Here is a 16759-nt window from a genome sequence, read left to right as displayed (position 1 = left end):
GTGGTCAGCCCAAGATGGTGATCTGTTCATTGGCCGGGAATTCAACACCTCACAGATAGGCCCTAACGACAGCATCTCGCTTCCTAAACAAAAAACAGTCACATAAAAGGGAACAGGAATGCTTTTACCCAGGCGTGCCCCTCCTCCCACAGGCCCCATATCCCCAGAGCCTCTCCATCCTTCAAGGCCCAGGTGAAATGACACTTCCTCTCAGCAGCCCTCCCTGGTTTCCTAGCTGGATTTCATCTCTCCTGACTCTGGACTCTGATTGCACGTCACCTGCATCTCTCTGATGGCACTCTTGCTCTCTCTCTCTACCTCGTGCGTTACTACTTTGTGAGGAAAACCTGCCTTTACTTCCTCCCAAGGTCAGAATTTTCTGACTCGTTCTTTCTTGGAAAGAACTTCGCACAGTACTGTGCACGTTGTGAAGATGCGTAGATACTTGAGAAGTGCAGAGAGAAAGAAGAGGAGAGAAGGGAAGCAAGAAAAATCATGATGGTGTTCACAAAATGTACAGATCCGCTGTGTAACTTGGAACATACGTGGAGAACTAAGTTTGGCTTAATTTCTTTCTTTACACCAGTTTTGCTGACTCAGGCACCTGTTTCTGTGAACATCCCTAGAGTTCAGATGCCAAGTCATGTAGAGTCAGACCATGCACAACCTTTTGCTTCCTGGGGGCAAAGGGGATACTATCCATTTAAATAAGAGTTTCAGCTCCTTCTGAAAACTAAGATTCTCCTCCATCTGTCTCTAGCTGATTCCTCAATTTGTTCACACAAGTTCATGACCTGAGCTGAAGTCGGACCCTTAACCGACTGAGCCACCCAGGTGCCCCTCCCTCCCTTGCCTTTATGGGACTCGTTGAGAAGAGGGATAATGTTTCTAGTCTCAGAGCAAGCATAACTCTTGGTGCACAGTAGGCATTTAGTAAATATTTACTGAATAGATGATTGACACTCTCGCATTCAACAAATGCAAAATGAAACAAGACCCAGAAAATGAGATCTACCTTGTGATTTTGCCCTACCTCTTGGCCAAAGACTCTTCTTCCATATTCCTCTTCTTTAGTGGAATCATGAATACATTGTCAACTTGAAATTGTTGAGTTGTTTTGTTTTTTTAACTTTGACTTTAATTGTTAAAAATTCCCATGGCCAATCAGAAACTGCTAACAGCAGCCTAAAAATAAACACATATGGTGAGTCTTTCTGGAATAGATCAGGCTACGGTTGTGCAAACTGGGAAATCATAACTCTCTCGTAGAAGATGGGCAAGTGGCCCGCTGTGACGGGCTTGCAAAGGGAGTGTCCATGCTTTAGCCACTGGGCCACTGCTGGGAATGACGGAGTAGGCATCCAGACACAGCCTTACTTCATCCTCCAAGCATTTTGTCTGAAAATGTTTTTCTGGAACTTGCTAGGCACGAGCATTGCTCGTCAACTGCTCCTTAGGATGAGGAGAAAATTGATCTAATATTTTTCAAGTGGGTGATACAGTGCTGGGGGCAAGAGGAGGTGCAGAGACCTTCTAAATGAGTTGTAATTATTGGCCGTGCCTTTCAGCTTCGGTTGGATTAGTTTGCTGGGTGACGTCATACAGCATCTTGGTCACGGGGAACTTCATCCCCTAATAAAACTAGGTCTTTAAAAGCCCAAGCACTGTGTCACAGTTGCTAACACAACAGCCACAATGAGTGAGTGTCCTGTCTTTCAAGAAGGTCATGGCTTTATTGAGCCCCCCCATCCTTTCCATACTCCCTGCGGTAGGTAGAGGTCAGAGAAAATGTCGTCAGTATATTTTTAGAGATGGGAACTGAGACCTAGAAGAATATCAGATGTCTAGGCATTGCTGCCTTCTTGGCAAAGCCCTTGGATGTCTTTTACAAGAGGTGCACATTTCCAAGCCACGTTCTTCATCTATGTGTTTCTAAATCAAAGGCACACCAAAATATGTGTCTGCATCTTTCCATGAGGAAATATATTTGTATGTAGATGCTGTTGCCTTACAGAGAGCCTTAGAATTCAAAGGCCTTTGGTCCTACAGATGTGGATGAAAATGAGGTTCCACTGAGTTTCACTCCCACCATATTAATTGATACAGCGCTTCGACCTTGTGGTGTGTGTGTGTGTGTGTGTGTGTGTGTGTGTGTGTGTGTCTTTGTTTATTTACTTACTATCAAAGTATGCTTGACATACAATGTTATATTAGTTTCAGGTGTACAATGTAGTGATTGGACAATTCTGTATGTTACACTGCACTCACCATGATAAGTGTACTTACCATCTGTCACCATACAACATTATTACGATATTAATGAGTGTTTTGTAAAAGGCGTACTTTGAAAAGATGAATAGTATTGCTTTTTCGAGTTCCCTCGCCTGGTGAACGACCTAGGACTAGAGCTCAGTTTTGTCGATTCTTCATCTATTCTGTCCATTGATAATGCCTTCATGAGGAAGGTGGATAAGGTGTCATTTCTTTTCATGGTTGAGTGTTGATAGCATTTACGGGCGTCTGTTTGGGTGGTATCTCCAAGGCAACTTGTAAGTACATTTTAGTCTTTTATTTTAGATGTAAACAGAGGAACAACCCTTTCCAATCATGTAAGCTTGTTCCTCAGCCTTTTCTTTCTCTTTGGGACCATTCTCTTGCCCGGGCAAGCTTCAGAATTTTGCCTGGATTAGTTGCCTGAGAGTTGATATTTGTACATTTTGTTACGGTGCTAATGGATAATTTCTTTTTAAATGCCCTATTCATTCCGGGCTGTTAGAATGCCATGGGAATTCCTAGAACAGGGTTTTCACAACCCTCCTGCGTCTGGACCCATCAAGGAGAGGCCACATTCAGTTCCGCAAATGACATGGATGTCATTTAATCGATGCAGTGATACAGGCAATACCACCACTACTAATATCAAGAAGTACCCGGTTAACTCAGAGGAGGGTGTCAGAGAAGCATTCCTACAGGGTACTCCAGAGTAGGCTTTTGAAGATGAGTAGCTCATTGGGTAGGCTGTGTGGGCAGAGGCCTTCCGGGCAGGGGAAAGTGAAGTGCACAGGCAGGAACGCAGACCACAGCATGGCATGTCAGAGAGTGGAGCCAAAGGCAGTTTGTCTGCGGCTGGGAGGCACAGGTTAAGCCTTGGAGTCGAGAGAGGGAGAGGAGGCTGGCAACCAGCAAGAGGAGCTCAGGGAGGGATTGGGGCCGTGCTAAGTGTAACGCCACTGAGCGGAGAAGCCACCCCGCCATTTTAGGAAGGTAAGGCAGGGCATTGTGTGGGGACCAGAACTGGAGAGGTAGAAATGTTACATGCAAAATGCTGGGATTATATCGGACCATCCCCATAGAGCAGCCAAATAACAGTGACCTGAATAAACAGTCTGGTTCACTCAGGTGCGGCTGGCAAAGTAGAGGAATGATGTCAGAATAGCGCGGAATTTTGTCTGTCCGCCCGCAGTCTCTTCTAGGCAAGACGAGCTGGAGTAGCAAAAGAAGAGGATGAAAAAGCCTTCAGCCCAGCTGCCGCAGAGGCGGGGGCCCCTTTAGCCCAATCTTAATACAACTGGAAATGAGCGCGACCTTAAGGGCTCCTTCCCCAGAGAGGAGAGCCCCTGGCCTCACGCGGCCCCTGGCTCCTGGCCCAGCCCGTTCTAGCACCTGTCGTCTCAGTTCCTGCCAGCCCACGTTTCCAGTTGCCACTGTTGTGCATTTTGGAACCACCAAGGAGCCTCCTGCCACCCGGAACTGGCGGCTCCAGTTCCCTCTTGATTATGTTGTCAGTGCTATAGTTGGAAGCTTTCGTCGAGTTTGAGTGGCCTGTCCCAATCCCAGGTTTTCCCAGAGAGCCTGTTCTTTGTAACCCACGGGGCACAGAGCACGAGACTTTTCTGAGTTTGCTTCTTGTGTTAGAGCAGCACCCCCAGTGTATGGGTTTGCGTGACACCCGGTTGTAGACACTGCTTGGTGCGGGGGTGGCCCACGGAGCCCACGATGTGCCCGCCCCTGCCAGCTTCCGGCTTTGGCATCTGTGGCTTCCATCCGCCTGGTGACAGCATCGGTGTGACTTTCTCTGTGTCTTGTCCCAGTGTCAGGCAGAGGGCAAGAGAGCAGTGAAGGACAAGCACCCCCCCCCCCCGCCCCTGCACTTCGTCACGTGGCTCCCCTCACATGCAAGGATCTCTGGGAGGAAGGCTATTTCGGTGCATTGCCAGGCTTAACAAAATTGCGGTTCTGTTAACGATCTTTATCAGGTAGCCATGCTGCAGGGCCTGCCAAACATTCCCCGGGCCGGTTTTCCGATCTGTGAAATGGAACTGTCTCACAGATTCCTTCACACAGATCGCCTCTGAGAAATCCAGAGTAGAGGCTTTCTGGGGATTCTGCCTCCCAGTCACTTCGGTCTCTGTGTTTTCCACGGCTTGCTCTTGTTGTCACCTCTGGAATTGCCCGTTGCCAACACACAGATTTCCATCACACATGACCCAGTCATTAGATTTCATTGGGAAAACAACACAGAGCTGCCTCCCAGCCCTAGCAGGCTGATAGCAGGGCACTGGCGGGGAGCGGGAGCCTTCTCTGTCCGTCCTGGCTCCTGTGGTTCTCTCTCGTGATTGAGTACTGCCCTGCCTGCTGGCCCCGTAGGAGCTGGCCAGTCAGCTCCCAGACGCTGGTGGCATTCTCCCTCCCCGGTGTGGCGTGGTAAGGCTGACAGCCCCATTGAAATTGACTACACCAGGAAACAAAAGGTTTCCAGCCACCAACAGGCCTCCCGGAACAAAACACGTTTGTAAACGGCTTGTCCTACCAAATGGCCCAACCATCTTCCAAGCTGAAGAACCCTCAGAGCATTGATATTTAAATGGAATGAGGACGTTTACCTTCTTCCTCTACACTCCCCTGTTTACTTACAGCGATTATGCAATGGCACTTTCCAGAAGAGTCCTATGGGTTACCACCGTGGCTGATCTCATTGCCGGGGGTTAATGTGAACTGTTTAAAGGTTAGTGTTTTTGAAGGCAGATGGTAGAGACAATAAACATACCCCATCCCACAGGAAATTTAGTCACATCTGCGTTCGTGCAGTTGTGAAATAATACATCGCAAGCCTAGAAATCGTATTGCTTAGAATGTAAGCATGTGTCACCGCTTCCCCTTGAAATCTCTGGAAAACCGATAAGATTGATTGTAAATCAGATCTTCACCGAGGAAGCTGAAGGAGCGTGAGCCGGTGATGTCTTTCCGATGGTACCATCAGCAGCCCCAATCAGGACTCATTTTTGGTATCAGCCATGAGGTTATTAATGTTCATATAGTCCTAGGGATGGAGTATTAGATCCGGAGAAATTCTTAATTACTCTTATACACTTAATTACTACAGAATTGCCCCAAGAGCAGTTTTCCATAACTAGTACTTGATGAATTCTGACAGTTGTGCTAATTCTATGAAACAAAAGTTAAATTTAGGTGCGTGTATGGGATGTAGTTGGCACAAAGCATGTTGGGCTTTGTGGAAGGGGCTCTTCATCAAAAGAGCTGTTTGAATGGTTGGTTAGGGAAATGAACTGTGAGTAGTCTGTATTTGTAGCTAAGTATCTACACACGCGCGCGCGCGCGCGCGCACATACACACACACACACACACACACACACACACACAGATTAAATCCACATACCCATAAGAATAGTTAAGATGACTGAGTCAACAGGGGTACCTGGGTGGCTCAGTCGGTTCAGAGTCCGACTTCGACTCAGGTCATGATCTTGAGGTTCATGGGCTCGAGCCCTGTGTGGGGCTCTGTGCTAACAGCTCAGAGCCTGGAGCCTGCTTCGAATTCTGTGCCTTCTTCTCCCTCTGCCCCTCCCCTGCTCATGCTCTGTCTCTCTCTCTCTCTCTCAAAAATAAACATTAAAAAAAAAATAAGTCAACTAGCCATCACTAAACTAAGTGTGCTCGGGACAGGAACTGTATTCTCATGCAATGTTTTGCCCACAGTAAATGCTTAATAAAAGCCTATGGAATAAATAAGAATGAGCAAAAGGATGGAGGGGGAGGAGAAGGAAAGGGACTTTTGCCTATGACTCCTTCAGCCTTTTGGTAGAGCCAGCCCTTGGCAAAACCGTGATTAGGAGTCAAGTTTTCGGGGCCCTTCTTTGAGCACTTGCTCCTGTTTTCTGCCCCTCTCGTTACATATCCGGGGCTCACCCACCTGCCTGGGACCTCTCCCTGGAGGAAAGGGGATGGTCCAGTGATTCCCTGACACAGTAAGGTTAGCTTAGTATAGGAAGTGTTCCTTCCCATGAGTCTTTGTGCACCTGGGATTGAGTGTCCGGCAGTGAAGAGGGAGGCAGGGGCCGCCCTGTGAGCAGGGGAAGCCGGGGCAGCCGGTGGAAGAGGTGTTTCGAGGCTTTCCCATAGGTAAAAGTCCCTTGTTTCCCCAGGCTGCCAAAGCGTTGTTTTCAGTTCTCAAAAGTATTCATAGCCACTAGCTTACATACCCTGAAATCGGTCATATTATCTCAGAAGGGATCACCAGAAGAGGACATTGTGACTTGCCCAAATGATACAGGGAGACAAATAATGAACTGTAGGGGGGTTGAAAAAAAAAAAAGGAGATGAAAAGAACTTCAGAGTCAGGCGGATCTGCAGGGGAACCCTAAGGACAAGTCATGTGATGCCCCGAATCTCCGTTTCCTGGCTCTTAATAGGGAGGTAGCGATACCTCTCTTTCAGAGTTGGTGTAAGAATGAGAGACAAATGCCTCACCCACAGTAGATGCCCGGTTGATTAGAACTGTTGTTGGTTGTTGTGCTTTTTCTGCTGTGTTCCAGATGCTGGGTGCTCCGGATACCTCCACTTGTGTTGCTTAACCCTCAGAATAACATTAGTAAAAACGCCAACACACCCTCCCCTCCCACGCAAGGCTGCGAGATAAAGCACCTTGCTCCGGGTCACATACCTAGGGAATACCAGAGCCGGTTTGAGGAACAGTCTCCCCCCGGTCCCACACTCACTCTCCTTCGGGATGGTGCCTGTGCATACAGTGCTATGGAAGTTTTTAGTGGCTTGGGAATTCTGTCTGTGTAAAGTTTTAAGTGTGGAAGGGTTAATGCCGGTTCTCCCAGGGCTCAGCTTCTGCTGGCAGTTCAGGGACGATGGTTCGTGAGGGTGGGTGTACGTTGGGGCCCTGGGTGGCTCAGTCGGTTGAGCAACTGACTCTTGATTTTGGCTCTGGTCATAAACTTGTAGTCGTGAGATCAAGCCCCGTGTCGGGCTCTGTGCTGACTGTAGAGCCTGCTTAAGATTCCCTCTCTCTCTCTCTCTCTCTCTCTCTCTCTCTCTCAGTGCTGACTGTACCTGCTTAAGACTCTCTCTCTCTCTCTCTCTCTCTCTCTCTCTCATAAAGAAAAGAAGAAGGAAGGAAGAAAGGGATTGTTTAATCCCATTTTATAGTTGAGGGATCTGAATCACTGAAACATTATGTAACTTGCCCTAGATTTCTTACTGTCGAAATGGTGGAGCTGGAAACTACACCCAGGACCGTCTGATGACAGTCTGTGCTCTGGGTCAGTGGATATGCGTCTACTGTGGGTATAGGGAAGGGAGCGCTCGCTCTCTGTCCTCACGGGGGCAGGGGTGGGGGGAGCGTTTGCCTCTCCAGCACCTGCACCCCAGGTCACTTGGGAGACTGATTACTAACTCAACAAACCAGGGTTATTGGTCTCTTACCACAGTCCTTAAAACACACTTTAAGAATTCTCACCGACTATTTTAAATTAGAAAAGGAAAAATTTACCTGTTCTTTTTTTTTTTTTTTAACGTGCTTAGGGTACTTAAGCTTATAAAGAGTTTAAGTTGCCTCCAGCACTGATGAGAGATAATCACTATGAAGACAATGACTTTTTAAATGTTTACAGAAATGAAATGTGTGTGTGTGTATGTGTATTTAAATATACTTACACGTATCCATGTGAATACACGCATGCCCTGTTATAAAAATGGGCTCACATTCTGCATTTTATTTTATGACTTACTTTTTTTTTTAACTTAAAAATATACATGCTTCTGCTTTCTAGGTATATGTATGTAGAGCAACTCCTTTTTAAAAATTTTTTTTAACATTTATTTATTTTTGAGAGACAGAGCGTGAATGTTGGGGGGGGGGTGCAGAGAGAGGGAGACACAGAATCCGAAGCAGGCTCCAGGCTCCGAGCTGTCAACACAGAGCCTGACTCTGGGCTCGAACCCACGAACCATGAGATCATGACCTGACCCGAAGTCGGACGCTTCACCGACTGAGCCACCCAGGCACCCCAGAGCAATTCCTTTTTTAAAAAACTATACAGTACCTACAGGAACATGTCATTTTTTTAATCATTCCCCTACTGACAGCCTTTTTTTTTTTTTTTTTTTTTTTGCTTTCATTAACAATGCTGTATTAAATCTCTTCATGCACATAAGAATGTTTACACGAACACTCTCACACACACGTATCTCTTTGCACGCTTTCTCCAGGAATTATTTCTGGAAGAGAAGTTGCCAGATTGGTGGATGTGCACACTGTAAAGTTGGATACGTGATGCCATAGATCCCTCACCAGAGGCTTTGCTGGTTTAGATGTCACCACAGTGCACAGCCCCCGTTTCCCCACCCTAGACATCATCAAAGCATTTTAATTCTCGCCAGCTTGTGCAACAAAGTTGTTTTGCTTTTTCCTTTGGCTACGACTGTGATTCAGCAGCTTTTCATTTTTTTATTGAGCTCTAAAGGTGCTTTCATTCTAAGAGGGATGAAGTGGCCATAACTGCTACTTGGGTGTTTCTATTATTTATTGAGCATTTTGCTTACTCTTCACCCTTCTGGGCAGGCCATGTCACCGGCAATGACGGTTTGTTTTCTTAATTGGAACCCAAAAATGTATCGAAGGGAAGGAAAATATCCAGAAAATTTCCATTTCATTGACTATTGTGACGTTCCTGTCAGTTACCTTAAAAGCATTTATAGAAAAGTGAGGAGCATTATTACAGATACAGGGCTTTTTCATTCTTTGGGGGAATTAATGACATTTTTTTTTCCAGAAGTGAATGTTCTGTCTTATATCTGCAACTCATGAAGTTTAGCCTCTCTTTGAATGGAGCTCTTAAACTCAAGTTAAATATTTTCTTATAACTCTATTTTACAGGCTGCTTAGTTGGACTCTTCAGGGATGAACATATTAATGGCAATCTGTGTCTTGTAATTCTTGTATTTTTAGTTGGAATTTTCCTTGTAAACATGATAAGCAGTTGATGGTTTAAAGAAAGAATGTGAATAGCTGTGGGTGGAGTTTCCTTAAAATAAAGTCGGGGGAGCCAACATCAGGAACATATGGGTTACTGGTAATGAGGCCACTGTGTTAAGAAAACAGAATAACAACGAAATGCCAGAACTGCCTTGATCTGTGCTCCCTCAGATCATCTGGGCCCAGATCATGTTGCAAAACAACCCAGTTTCCTTAGGACTTCTAGGTGGTTTACTTACAATTGTGAGCACCCTTTCTGATTACAGAAAATTTCCCTTTCCAGATTTCCAAAATGTTCTGACTCACCTCTCTATTTCGTTCTCTAGCAAGGTCTCGGAGAACTAGACCTTAGAAGATGTGGCCATTGATTGAAGTAAAAACATTCAGACATTTTTCTGGATCATTTAAGTGTAACAGCCAGCCTTTCCCTCCTGCATTCCTCCACCAAACCCAGTCTCTTATCACACATCCCAAAGCACAACTTCTTTTGAGTTGTTAAATTTTTCTTGTCATGATGGCCAAATGATTCAGGAGATCTGAATGAGCCAAGCATTTACCCAAGGTCTTTGGCATCTGTGGATCTGGGCTGCTGTGGTGTTTTTATTCATACCGGTGAGGTGAAGGACAGTGCCTGCATTTATATTGCAATTTATAAATTACTCTTAGGTACAAAAGTGTTATCAGTAACTATATGTTATATCAGTTATATCAGTAAGTTATATCAGTAACTATAATGGAAGTGCTCAGTAAGATATTTGTTGGAGGAATCCCTGAATTCTCACTGTAACTTTGTGAGGAGAGTAGGAAATACACTTCTGCCCCTGTTTAGAGATGGAACTCAGAGTAGTGGATCAGGTTCCTTGACCTTGGGATGGTTTCCTAAAAGAGAGCAGGGCATTCTATGGATGGGTCAAGTTACCTAATTCTTCTGCCCAGTCTTTCACTTCCTCATGTTCAGTGGCCTCTCAGGCAGCTGCACAAAAAGGTGGCCTGGAGAAGCACAGCTCTCAGGGCACCTGCACCAGGCCAATCAAACCTTCATCATCTTTGTTTCTTCCTCCATTAAAAAAAAAAAAAGGAAATCCATGTTAGAACAGGAAGTCACACTGATGGGCTATTGTGTAGACGATCAGAATCTTTGAGCTTCGTTATGCTCCCTCTCACCATTGGTATTTGCACAGGAGGCTCCAGTGTGGGTGTCATTGACTCATTCTCAGATACTCTGCTCCTGTTATGTGCTGGATCCTCTTTGGGGTGCTAAAGCTATCTAGGTAGAGGGAACAGACACAACCCTGCCTGTCCTGAGCTTATATACAAGGGGTGATGTTTGGCAAGCAAAACCTTTGAACTCAGAGAATATTCCTTATGGTCTATGTGTAGGCAAGCAATCATGCCATCTATTTATTCCCTGTAGCTCTCGGCACATTTTTTAGATGCTTAATACTCAAAATTCAGGATTTCAGTGTGCAGTGGAATGCGATTGAGCAGGAAAGGAAGGACCCTGTGGATTATACATACCCATCAGAGCATGGACCCCCAGGTGGTGGTGGGAGGAACTCTTTTTAGCCAAAGGAGTGGAGTGGAGACAGCAGGTCATAAATTTGGTGGTCCGGATTAGTAGTCAGTGACCACAAGGTCTAACAAGATAAAAAGGCAAGTTTCCTGGCAGTCAGGTGGAAGGGGGGACACAGATCCTGGAATCCAGTGATGTTCTTAAGGTTTCATAAAGGTAGTGTCCCCTCTGCTATCTCAAACCCACTTATATATATTTCTTTACTGATTGACTTCAAGCCCAGATGTCATCTCAACATTCAAGAGAATAGATTTGGGGGAGGCCTAGTAGTATAGAACAGGAACTTCACTGTGAGGCAGAGGCTCAGCAGGAGAAATACTCAAACCATTGGCACAAGATGGGGCCCACTCTTAGATGAGAGTGCTCGGAAATTGTGTAATCACGGACATGAGTTCAAACAAGCAAGAAGTCACCTAGTCAGTGGACTGGATATATTGTGGAAATCTGGTTACAGCCGGACAACAGAAGTTTGTGTCACAAGATAAGTATGAAGCCCACAGTAAGACCAAGACTTCAGAGTCACTCAGATGAGGTCCCATGATTTCGCCTTGACCAAGAACTTAAATATGCAAAAAGGGCCCCGGGGGTGGGGAGGGAGGCCACCTTGATCCATATCTGCTCAGAGTATAATCCAAAGTCACTTAAGGGCAGTCATCGTGACTTTATCCCCAAGGGTTCTCAGAGTCCAGCAGAAAGGGCAGGGGACCAGCCCAGGAAAGGAGATGCCCATCAGAAGTCCTCTCTTCTTCCATTGCAAACGAAATCCGAGCTGTTCTGTGTTTCCCTATTGGTGTATTTCATTTGGAAAACTTTCAGAAGGTTAAAAATCATCTAAAGGTGCTCTTAGTACCCCTTAGTCTTTAGTGTAAGAAATACCTTGTTAGACATGAAGATTTCCAGGTGGTTCACCCAGGCGTGCTGATTCACTAGGTCTGCCCGGAGCTGAGCTAGAGCTGATGCCATGGTACCCACTTTTCAGAGTCACTGGCCTAGACCCCAACCATAGGATCAGTGCTCCCTTGCCGTGCTTCCCCAGTCAGAGGTCATCCAGAGGAAGCAATTGGCCAGTGGCGGAGAAAGTCAATACTTGCCAGCTTTCTTCTTCCTCTACTTCCCGGGGAAGTCCTGTAAATGTAGCACAATCCAAAACCTGCCAAGAGCCAGGGTGGCTCGCACGGACCCCAGCGGGGGCTGCAGCACTTTACCTGTGTCTGGAATCCTCTTCTCTGCCAGACCTTTCTTACAACAGAGCTAGCTTGGAAGGACAAAGGCACAGGGGATTAAATCTTCATTCTTTGCCATTCTTTCCTTGTTCTGCTTTCGGCCTGAGTACCCCCGAGTCAGTTGCTTGTGAGCGTTATGGGGCAGAGCTCTCCTCAACCAGGACAGATACACCTTTGTACTCAGAGAATGTAGGAGGGTAAGTGGCACCAGGCTGTTGGGACAAGAGGGGCTAGGATTCTCAGTGGGTTTTACTGTTTGCCAAATACTGTCACGCTTACCGTTTCATGTGATCCTTACAGCCCCTCAGTTGGGGGACATACACCAGCAACAGGGTGGCCCCCACTCATACAGAAATTCCCAGCTCATTCTCCTCAACCCTAAGCAGTGGCCAAGGTGTTCACGTCACATGACCACCAGACACAGTGTCCAGATCCTGAACCCTCCGTTCCAGGGCCTCACACGGATCCAGGCTTTTTGAGTCACAGGCAGGTGTTGGGTGTGAGCGGCAACTCACGGGCACCTGGGCCCTGCACCCCATCCATTTGTTCCCGCTGCTTCTTCCCCTTCCTTCTGTGGGGATGATGATGCTGCTGCATGAGGACTGTAACCCCCCTTTTGGAAACAGGGACTCATAGGCTCAGAGGGGTTATGGTTTCCTCCAGGCCACAAAGCCAGGCTTTCAAATCCATTTTGGACTCTCTGGGTCTTCTGGTTTTGAGAGCCTTCATTTTATGTCATCTCCAAATGTTTCATTATCACCGTCAGAATTCACTGAACCATTTTACTATCACTGTAGCTACCCACACATGGCAATTACAGAGACACATTGCAATTAGTTTACTTTGGCAGCTTATCACTTTGAGAATTTGGAAGCCAGAGGCCACCACGCGTTAGGGTTTTGGGTGGGTTGAGGATATTTTAAATGAAAATGGATGGCGTCTCTGAACCGGAGCGTTCCCTCCCTCCCACCCTGCCGTGTCCCATTTCCCTGGTGCCCTGGTCAGCAACAGGGTCTGCCCACTCCCAGCCCCTTGTTTGGCCCTTTGTGGACATCTCCAGCAGACCCTCTCCCTCTTTCCCCACCCTGGCCCTGAACCCGACTCCGTGGGCAAGAACGTCAAACACCTTGGGTTGCTGTGCGGGGTGCGAGCACAGGAAAGCACTCAGAATGTTCCGAGCGTGTCTCACTGTGGCATGTCGGCCGGCCGCAGAGGGTGCAGATGACAATGGCGCCCCTTCTTGGATCCAGTTGGACTTTTCTAAGTAGAAGCTCTCAGCTCTGCACCCCACCTGACCCAGGGCAAGGGGACCAGGCATTTGCTCCGGTGGTCAATATTTGAGCCACGGCCCCAGGGTTCCTACAACAGGAATGTGTCCAATGGGAATTTTAAGGGTTATTATTTCCATTATTTTCCTCTTTCCTGGTACAGTAGCTGCTTAAATGTCAGTCGTAAATAGCTCAAGTGCTTTGCAAGCTGGTTCAGTTCTCAGCCCGAAGAAAAATCTGTCTTCCTCACACAGTCTGTGAGCCGCTCCTAAAGCTTCCCCATTTATAGACTCTGTATTAAAATGAAGAGTCATTTTCTCCACCGCGTCCAGGGAGGAGACTTAGCAGAGTTCTAGCTACATGAAGACCTGAGTGGCGTTGATGGCCACGACCAGGAGCCCAAAAGTGACAACCAAATTGTGGAGATTCTGCTTTGAAGAGCAGTGTCATTTTATACTTAAGGGTTAGGAGAGAAAAACTGCTGAAGAGCTGTTTGTGCATTCTACAGAACCTAGAAATACTTCTGATCTTATTTCATGGTAATAATAATTGCTCCTGTTTACGAAGGGCCTTCTGCACCCCAGGGAAGGCGATAGATGCTTTTATACGCACTCTCGTATATAATGCTTTCCACAACCCCATAAAGTAGGTATTATTTTAAAAGAAAATGAGGCCCAAGCAGGAAAATAAGGTATCCAAACTGGATAAATGAACACAGCTGGTTAACGGGCCATCCAGGCCCATTCAAACCCAGATCCAAGTTGTCCGTGCAATGGATAGAAATAAAATAGTGACTAAATCAGAAAATTGGCCAGAAGAAATTTCTAAACTGTTTCTGTTTTTACTTTTGAGGGTTTTTAGAGTTTTTTTGGTGGTTAGGTGATGTTTATTGATTTTTATTAATTTATCCAATGCTTTTCTCCCTATTGAAAGTGTATGTTATGAAATGTTGGTCCAGTGTGAATAAGTTGCCTCTGATCTGGCAATAAGGTACGTCCACAAACGTGGCAAGATTCTGTTTAAACTCATTTGGCCCATGAGCTCAAGTCCTGGTAGTCTGGATGAACCGTGTCAACAAACAGACCAGGGTTTGAGTCTTTGTGTTGTACCTTGGTAGCTCTGAGGATTTGGGCAAGTTACTTTAACTTCTCTGCTTCTTTGGCTCAACCTGGGGACCATGCCGTTAACGCCAAAGTTATTGACAGGATGAAGATTTTCTATACGAAGCCCATAGGGCGGTGGTTGACTTGGAGCAAATAAACATCAGTCCGTCTCCTTCCTTCTGATAGAATTCCCTGACTGGTTGGTGTATCACTAACCAGAGTGTTCTGCAAAAAAAATGCCAAAGCAAGGGAACTGTAAATGAGAAAGTTCTGAACTTAGTAGGAACTAATATGGTGGCCGTGTTACTTCTGCTGCCCATTTGCTTTTAAGATAAAGGCTGGATCCTTGAATAATTCCAAATACCTGGATGTTGGGAAATACTAAAATGGTTGCATGAATTTGCCACTTTTCTCTTCTTTGCGTGGCATCATATAAGCAAAGTCCTGGTTGTAAACGCAGGGAACGCAACAACTCCTCTGCGTCCGTCTGTTTGTCTCTGCAGTGGGAACATTTGTTCGAATCCCCTGCTTGCTTACCAGACAGGAATCAGCTGTCTACGTGACAAGGAATCCTACAAGTATTCTCCCAAGGTGCCCTGTGAGTCATAAGCGTGTGATTCCCTGGGCCCTTCTTTCAGTAAGGTTGCAGCGTATAAAATCAGACTAATAGGGCGCCTGTGGGGCTTAGTCGGTTGAGTGTCCGACTTGATTTCAGCTCAGGTCACGATCCTACAGTTCGTGGGTTTGAGCCCCGCGTTGGGCTCCGTGCTGACAGTGTGGAGCCTTCTTGGGATTCTCTCTCCCTCTCCCTCCCTCTCTACCCCTCCCCTGCTTGTGCTCCCTCTCCCTCTCTCAAAATAAATAAATAAAAATGTCAAAAAATAAGCAAAATCAATAAAATAAAGTCAGGCTAACGAACAGAGATGCCAAAGATCACGTGCTTGTCACCTTCCAGGAGCATTAGCAGAGGCTTCCCCCTCTTCTTCTGGTTGGCTTGTGTTATGGGTCATAGAAGGTATTCAAAGGGGGCAGCTCCAGGGTCCTGAGACAGTAGAAGGAAATGCACGAAGAGCCCTAAGAGAGTTGGAGAAAGAGAAATCAGTTAGGGGAGCCGAAGGGAGTAGGGTCACATGTCTTCTCTGTTTGTCCTTGTCCCTGCTGGTTTGGGCTGTCTCTTTCATGGCCTAGGTTTCATCCATGCCCCTGATCATGCAGCAATTCTAGAACCGAGACAGAAGAAAAAAAAAACCCTCCACATTTCCTAAAGTAACCCACAAAATTATAGTCTCTGCGGAAAAATAATTAGAGCCATAAAGCTCATAAATACATAGCTTTCCTTCCACTTGGCTACCAAACAAACTGTGCCACCAAAGGGCTGAGATGCCACCAGCCCTGCCTGTGCCTCCGATACCCCCCTACCCTCCTCCCAGGCACGAATCAGTCAGAGCCACTGGAGGAGAAAGAGTCCCCGGGGCTGGTCCCCAGCAGAGCCGCGGGATGGGCTCCTCGTGGGACCTGCCATCACGAGCCAGGGCCAGACGGAGGGCACCGCTGTTCAAAATTCTGTTGAAAGTTGTGAGAGAATCCAAACTTCTGTCTCCTCTGCTGCCTTTTCTGTTTCTCACCCTGCATGCATACTGGAGAAAAGAGTATACATCCCTTAAAGAAAATGCCCTTTTTATTGTCGTCATACATAGTCTGAAACTATATTACTTGGTTTCTCATTTATATGTTTCTCTTTCTTTCTCCCTAAAACATAATCTCCAAGACAGCACGCAGGGTGTTTTAGCCAGCATCGTGTATCCAGCGCTCAGGTGCTTAGTGAATAGTTGCTGAGTGAAATAAAAGCAGAAAACTGGAAATGCTTGTGTTGGCGGAAGAAAAGGAAAAAGTGGCTTTTGCGGAGTGCCGATAACTGTGTGACATGGGCCCTCTCTTCCAGTCCTCTTGATTTTTTGCTCTTACCTTATCCACTAGATACCGTGAACCCCTTTACAGAAATACTGCGACAGGGGCAGACACACACAGTAATCCGTGTTCCTTCTGGAAGGTCAAGACACAGCCGGCCCCAGAAGCCTGGCCGTGGCTGGCCACAGCAGTGCTTGGCCTGACCCCTGAAACAGTGTCCTCAGGTCACACGGAGGTGATGGCTGTTGGCATTATTTCCAAGGGCCCTCACAAAGGATGCTTCTGAGCCTGCTCAGGCCACACCTGGTTGGAGAAGTAGTTTTCAGGAACCTTGCTGTTGCCCGTGTGGGACTGCCCCTATGGGCTGCCTGCCCCTCTAAGCTGTCATCATGGTCAGGGCA

At 46.6% G+C, this 16759-nt stretch overlaps 1 protein-coding gene across 12 annotated transcripts in view; it reads left to right on the top strand.

The window, feature by feature from the left end:
• GLIS3 (GLIS family zinc finger 3) overlaps window positions 1-16759 on the top strand; it is a 578617-nt gene that overhangs the window by 549737 nt on the left and 12121 nt on the right. The gene's annotated exons all lie outside the window — the stretch shown is intronic.

Source organism: Acinonyx jubatus, chromosome D4, assembly GCF_027475565.1.
Source record: "Acinonyx jubatus isolate Ajub_Pintada_27869175 chromosome D4, VMU_Ajub_asm_v1.0, whole genome shotgun sequence".
Lineage (NCBI taxonomy): Eukaryota > Metazoa > Chordata > Mammalia > Carnivora > Felidae > Acinonyx > Acinonyx jubatus.
This window is presented reverse-complemented; position numbering and strand designations above follow the sequence as displayed.